Raw genomic sequence first — 7251 nt, forward strand, 5'->3', positions numbered from 1 at the left:
ATCAAGGCTTCCTCATGGTGGCCTCCTAAAGGATGATGGTGTCTAGGAACACAGTTCCTAGCACCAGTCCTCACCCCGTGCCGCGAGTCTCTCCATGCAGCAAGGCAATGGCATGGCCAAAGGGGTGAAAGCCCTAGGATGCAGATGCACTAAGAAGGCAGTAGACTGCACAGAGATGCCATGCTACATCAAAGGCTAGGTCACACTGGGTGTGACAGACTCACCAGCACCTGAGCTTCCTCAGAATAGCAGTTGTGCTTACTGAAGCCCATTCTTTTGAAATTCATTCATTTCTTTAAAATTGTCTCCTTTGTCTTGGTTCTGTTATGCTTGAAAGAGCAACTGCATTTCCTTGAAAATATATTGCCACTTTCTAGTTTTTCACTGGTTTATCACATCCTTATTCCATGAGTCGTCAAGGTCTGACTCTCCTCCCTCATGTGCAAGAAGCACAGCTGCTGCTCAGGCCTTGACAGGGCTGGAGCCACACGTCAACCTGAGGGGTTGATGAAGCTGCAGGATTCAGAAAGTGTCTGAGGACTGTAACTGCAGAGGAATGTTCTTCAAAAGCAGAGCGTGAAGAAAGTTTCTTCAATGTTGGCAGATGAAGAGCCATTAGGCACTATCTGTATCTTCTTTCTTAATCCCCAAGACCCTAAGTGAGACTAGCATCTCTTCTAGATTTGGACCATACTGAAGCTTTTTTCCCAAGAGACCTCATCTCCCACCAGGAGAACCAGGTCTGCAAAGTCACAAGACAAGCCATTGCGAATTGCACTACGACAGAGCATACTTACATGTGAGATTATACATTCCATTGAAAAAAGGAAGAAAATTGCACTGTGCCACTCCATAGATATCAATCAATCCATCAGCATTAATTAAATATCTACTATACTGAAGATTAGACAGCATTATACTGAAGAGTGGAGGATAAAAATGTAGAGAATTTTTGTAAAAGTCTCCCCAAGGGAGGCACGCTAAGACACACAACTCAGACCAACAGGTATCCACTCCCTTCTGTGCACAGAGACAACAAAGTTTCTTATCCATTCACTGATCGGCTTGTCACCTAAAACCCCACTGATAGTAAGACTGAAGTGTTCTGGTGGGTCTTGAACCAGGTGCTGTGGAAAAATTTTGAGCCCCAAGGAACATTTCTCGAGATTTTTCCCAGAATGGCTGCATCAGAACTACTCTAACAGATCCTGGGTGAAACAGAGATAAAACACTGGGCACAGAAAAGTAGGGAAATAAATGCAATTCTGGTTGGTGAGCACCCAGCAGCTTCAAGATGAGACAGGCTGTGGAAGTATGCAGACCCAGAGCCTAGATGGTGGGGAGAGGGGCGGAAGGAGGGACAAGCACAATGCTGGCTGTGCAGACCCAGAGCCTGGACATGGAGGGACAAGTGCAGAGCTGGCTGAGGAGAGGAGACAGGCCTAGTAAGACACAAAGCCTAGAGCCCGTCTAGGCAGAGAGCGAGAGCTGCTGGACCCAGTACTGGCCCAGGGAGCTGGAGCTGAGATACATAGACCACCTAATCTAGAAAGAAGGTCTACCAGGAGCAAGAGAAGACACTGGCTAGAGGAGGAGTCCTGCATACTTTTAGCTTTCTAGATTAGTGTCTGTCTCTTGTTTTCAATTCTGTATTTGTCTCCATCTCTCGGTCAGTATGCCCTTGTGTCCCTATAGCTTCATGTCTGTCTTCCAGCTGCCCCAGGCTTGGGTACCACATGGTGTGGTTTTGTCAGGTGCAGATCCCAGTGCTTATTCTGTGAAGAGATCTATGTCTTCTCTTTCTGTAGAACCTACCCTGTGGAGGTAAAGCCTCCCTTGGACTACTCCATATACTCAAGCAAGAGGAAGATTTTACTCATCCACATCCACTCATCCACACAGAAGATGAGCACAGAATCTCACCTGATGTTGCATTGTTTTGTTTGTGCTGGGGAGAAAGCCATAGACATGAGTAGGTTACTGCCTGGGAGCTGGTCACTTCTCACCAGCTAAGCCTCTGAAGAAGGTCTGGTCCAACCACACTCCAAGGGAAAACAAACCTCAGATAAAATGCCTCTTTGTGCTGGATTTAACCATTCCCAAAGGTACAACCTGACCAAGCATCTTAAAGGACCCCTACTTTCATTCTTTCTGGAAAGTTAGGAAAGGACCTCTAATCCAGGGCCAGCTCTGACAGCTGGAAAGATCAGAGCCAGGCTTTGGCAGGCCCTTCCCAGTGCTTCCCAGCCTGACTGTGAAAGACCACCTAGGTCTCACTGAAATACAGGTTTGCCAGGACTGAAGCCTAGCCAGTAGGGCCACTGCTGCAGGTTGCCTTGTATTTCTCAGCATGTGTTCCTCTCAAATTTAGATGATGGTAATCAGGTCACCTGAGTGTCTTGGAGGAAACTGTGGTGTCTCTTACAGATGGTGAGCATGTGGGAATGCTGTGACATCTGATATATACCCTATTCTAAAATTGCTGGTCAATTCACCAAAATTCTGGTGCTCAGGTGAGAAGAGAAAGAAGACAAGGAGTCACTCTTCATTCTTAATTCCTGTATCTTTTTCCCCCATTATTTCTGCCTTTTCTTAACTTCTCTTCACGTAAAAGCATGTTCATGATACGATTGAACCCAACCAGGCACTTGCTGGCGACACAGTTTTTTCTTTATATGACCATCAGATGATGTGACAATGCTAGCTGTATAGCCTCTATGTAGGAGCAAATTCCTCCACTACAGTTGAGATCCTATCTATGAAGCCAGGGCAGAAGGCATAGTCAAAGCCTCCCCAGGGATCTAGTTGGCACAAATCACATGGGACAAAAAATGAAACTTCATGTCAAGAAATGACCAAATAAGAACAGAATTGCTTCTTTTTGGTTCATAATAACTGCACAGAGACCAACGTGGTGATTGGCCAAAGCACACAGAACACTTGATTCCACTCTCACCCAGCTTCTGAGAAGCTGGAAGGGTCTATGGAAGCCAGCACATTCTGCACTGTGTCACAGATTTGTGACAGGGGAGCTGCTGGCCATACCACAGCTCCCTCATGAGTCCGTTAGAGGCTGGCCCATACATACAATACATACATACAATACAACAGCTCCTCCCACGTATGTAACATACAACTCCTGCCCTGACCCAAGCAGACACAAACACAACACGCACATCACAGTGCTGGGAGCCATAGGAGCCCATCCTGTGAAAAGTTCAGAAAACTTCAAAAAACTGTGTCCATCCACATTGTCTTGGATGTAAACACTCAAAGATCTCAAGCAGAATAGGAGTGATTTCTGCCTAACACCACTAAACTCTCTTATAAACCTGTTTACATCTAGGTTGTTCTGAGCTGTGAAAATTTGACTCCATAGATAGCACTTTTTTTCTGGGCAGAACAAATGTGATTGCTGAGAATTCATGAAGAGGGTCTTTAACCACCTTATAGCTACATATCCCATTGAATCTCACTACGCCCTGTTTTCAAGTTAGGAAACAACCTGAGGAGAGAATGATAGAGGCTGGCCAGAACACATCCCAGCCTAACACAGCGTCACTGACAGGGCCTCATCTCAACTATCCTCTGTTACCTTGGCCATTAGGAGTCTGGTTACATGTGTGTTCAGGTCTAAGAGTTAAGAGGCATCCCACCATTTACTGCTGTGGACGGGGCCCTGGGTGACTGTTGCAGAACCAAATGGGCTTGGTGCTGCCTAGGCATCTTGCCCTGCTCTCTAAAACTTGCCACCACCAAGGACAGTGGTGTGTGATTTCCCTTCTTATCCTTAGTGTTGGACTTGGCTAACCCCTAGAGGAAGGGGGAAAGTAATTTCTTCTGTCCTGAGTCCTGTAACCATTACTGCTTTGATAAGCAGGTAATCTGCTTATAAACATGTTTGCTATGTTTTGCTGATGGCTGTTGCTAAATACCTCCTTACTATAGAAAAAGTACAAAGAGGGGCTGGGGATATGGCCTAGTGGCAAGAGTGCCTACCTCATATACATGAGGCCCTGGGTTCGATTCCCCAGCACCACATATACAGAAAATGGCCAGAAGTGGCGCTGTGGCTCAAGTGGCAGAGTGCTAACCTTGAGCAAAAAGAAGCCAGGGACAGTGCTCAGGCCCTGAGTCCAAGCCCTAGGACTGGCCAAAAAAGAAAAAAAGAAAAAGTAAAAAGAAGAAAATAGGGTCCAACAACTTATTTAAGCCATGCAAAGCCCAAACCTAGCCCAGCATTGTAGAACAACCACCAGCCTAGGACTCTCAGGGATGCATGCATGCGTCTCCAGGGCCAGGGGCCAGAAAAGAGCATGAGGTTATGAGACAGATGTGGACCTAGACCTCTCCAACCACACTGCCAGGAATACACCCTCACCTCCATGAGGCCCTGATCCCTTTCCCTGCTGGTCTGCAACAATGAAGGACCCTGTGGTCATGAATTGCCCCAAGGGAAAAATACCGTATGTATAAGATGCCTCCATGCTTGTCACCAGCACACAGTGACTTACAGTGCCCAGCTGTGATTCCTTCCTTGTACAACTTTGGAAATAGAGAGGTTTCCTAGGAATTTTCATGAGTTTCCAAAGTTCAGTGTTATGTGATTTTGTAAAACTGAATGAATTCCTGACATGCAAAGCTCTTCCTCCCCATGTTAGGCACAGATAGAAGGACAAAACTGAACTTGTCTCTCACTGCCCACAACCTCCCCAAGATATGGAACCAAGGCCCAAGTGGACCTAGCACAGGCTGGCTCAGTACAGGGCTCAGCTTCTAGCTGAAAAACAGAAACTGTTCCTAGGAGTCTGGGAACCCTCTTCACCTCCACCACAGGGATGAGCAAATCAGGACCTTGGGATAAGTAGAATAATAAATTTCTGGTCCTATTTGAGTCCTAGCCAGTCAATATTCAACAGTAGCCTCCTTTGGAAGCTAAATTTACACACATAACAAAGTAGATATAAACAGAGTTATGAAGAAAATAACTAAAAAGGGCCCCTAATGCTCTTGGCACATTCTGATAATGAGGGTTAATAATTGGTGTAGAAGCACTGAAAAATGATTTTTAATGTAACAGTATTGAACAAATTGATAAGAAAACCATTAATATACTTTTCGATAATCTGGAATTAAAAAAATTTAAATCTTAACAAGGATTGTCCAAACTCACTCCCAGAAAACATTATAATTAAAGTAATTCCTTTTTCTATTATGTTACAAATGCTCAAGGTAAATTGTAGTAAAATAGATATCCTTATACACTGATGGTACTGAATTGGTTCAAACTGGAGGGAAAAGATTTGATAATGTGTGTTAAGAAGCAAAGTTATGTTTATGAAATAAGACCTAGTAATTAATGTATGGTAGAGTAATTAAAACCCAGTAATTAACACATAGGAGCCCTGGGATATTGTTAGTCATAATGTCCTTCATAGTGATGAGAATTTTCAAAGGTACATTAGGTGAGCAAGAGTGTTCAGCGGTCTTTAGAAATGATGTTTTAAAGACCATGTGGCAAAACAAATTGTATATAAATAATGTTGTGTATAAAAAAAAGAATTGAGGGGCTGGGGATATGGCCTAGTGGCAAGAGTGCTTGCCTCGCATACAGGAGGTCCTGGGTTCGATTCCCCAGCACCACATATACAGAAAATGGCCAGAAGTGGCGCTGTGGCTCAAGTGGCAGGGTGCTAGCCTTGAGCAGAAGGAAGCATAGGGACAGTGCTCAGGCCCTGAGTCCAAAGCCCAGGGCTGGCCCAAAAAAAAAAAATTGAAAAAGTGCACAATATTGCAACTTTGTAAAAAGCATACACAGGAAAAAGAAACGCAAGACACACAATAGATGACAGTAGTTAAGAATGTTAAGATTGGGGGGGCGGGTAAAATGTGGGACTAGAGGCCCTCTCCGTTAATTTCTGAACAAGAAGAGTCAGAGTGACTAAGGGAGACTACTCTGTAGAGGAAAAACATCTGCAGTCACAAAAGAGATGACAGAACTACTGAAAACCACAAAAAAAAAAAAAACAGAAAATCAACAGAGAAGCAAAACATAATCCGCAGCTCCAATCCCAGCTCCCCAAGATGGAAAGTGGAAAAAGCAAAACCCTAACAATAAAGGTAAGCAAGGTGCTTTTGGCAAAAAAAAACTAGAAGGCCTAGCCATAGAATGAACCACACTTTCAACAAGCCTTAAAATCAGCATAGCAATTTGGTGTGGTAGTGACTACACATTCATGGTAGCCTATCTTCAGAGAAAAGGTCATTTTGTGGCTCCCTATATCTTGGGGAGCCATGGGAAACCATATCTAGAGGAAAGTTCTGTTGTTTGAGACCAAGATACAATGACAACTTGAAAATAATCAATAATTGTGGCTCATGGAGTCCTTCTATATCTTGCCACTGTGTTCAGGTGAAAGATAGCCCCAGATGTGGCCGGGGAAAGGGACAGAGTAGGACATGGGCCCCTCTGAGAAGCTTAAGCAGTAGAGAGCTTGGGCTGTGAAGGATGTGGTGAAGGGGCCCCACCCTCCCTGGTGAAGAGTGAATTCCACTGCTTGGAGACCATTGGAAAACCAGATCATCGCCAGGTGCTGGTGGCTCACACCTGTTATCCTAGCTACTCAGGAGGCTGAGATCTGAGGATCGTGGTTCAAAACCAGCCAGGGCAGGAAAGCCCATAAGACTCTTGTCTCCAAATAACCACCAGAAAACCGGAAGTGGAGCTGTGGCTCAAGTGGTAGAGTGCTAGCCTTAATCTCAAGAGCTTAAGGACAGCGCCAGGTCCAGAGTGCAAGCCCCATGACCAACTAAAGAGAAAAACAAAACAAAACAGATTACCAGTCACATGGCTGGCAGAGTGCTCAGGCTCTGGGCATTACTGCTAGGCAGAAGTATGGGCTCTCAGCATAGGTCCAGAGAGCCACAAGATTTCCCCAGCCTCTTTCCAGCAACAGGGTGGGTGACTAGGGGGTGGAGTCCAAAAGAACTGAGACTTGTCTCCAGGGGATGCCTCCCAACTACACGTGTTTACTACCAGGTGGGACTCTGATGATCACGTGATTTCCCCAGGCACTGCCCTTCCACCAGATAGTTAACTGTCAGGCAGAGTCTGAAATCACGGAGCCTGGCAGCTGGAGTGACTAAGTCCCACAGTTCTCCCCACCAGTTGAGAACTGCAACTTCTACTTTCTGATGCACTCAGGAGACTCTACTGGGTCTGGATGTTTGCTGACTGGCCCTCAAGGCACA

The sequence above is a fragment of the Perognathus longimembris genome, chromosome 9 (assembly GCF_023159225.1).
Source record: "Perognathus longimembris pacificus isolate PPM17 chromosome 9, ASM2315922v1, whole genome shotgun sequence".
NCBI classification, from domain to species: Eukaryota; Metazoa; Chordata; class Mammalia; order Rodentia; family Heteromyidae; genus Perognathus; species Perognathus longimembris.